Source organism: Penaeus monodon, chromosome 31 (genome assembly GCF_015228065.2).
Source record: "Penaeus monodon isolate SGIC_2016 chromosome 31, NSTDA_Pmon_1, whole genome shotgun sequence".
In the NCBI taxonomy this organism is placed as follows: Eukaryota; Metazoa; Arthropoda; class Malacostraca; order Decapoda; family Penaeidae; genus Penaeus; species Penaeus monodon.
In genome coordinates this window covers 4,637,207-4,637,611 of record NC_051416.1, presented here as the reverse complement: position 1 = coordinate 4,637,611, position 405 = coordinate 4,637,207, and positions in this window count along the sequence as shown.

Genomic DNA, 405 nt, shown 5'->3' with positions numbered 1-405 from the left:
CACATTAACCATGAATTGCAACATTAACTGCTAATAAGCTGTCGAGACCTGTACGAGTTTTTGATTTTTCGAATTTAACGGTTTTACTGGACGAATCTAACTGACGTTTTTTTTCCCCCGTCGAAAAAAAAACAGCGATCTGCTTATTGGATGCGCACCTAACACCTGTTGCACTGAAATAAAAAGTTTAAAAAAAAAAACAAGGTAGTCTCAAACGCACATCAGATTTAGCAGGTCATTTGTCAGCCTTTGGAATAATTACATAGGGATAATTACTCATTGAAGTGTCGATGATTCGCAACGTTGTCTTTCCCTACGAGTATTAATGACATCAGTCAAGTTTCTTTAATTTACATAAAATTAGGGAGGCTTTGATAGATATTGATGATAAGAATGATGTAAGTG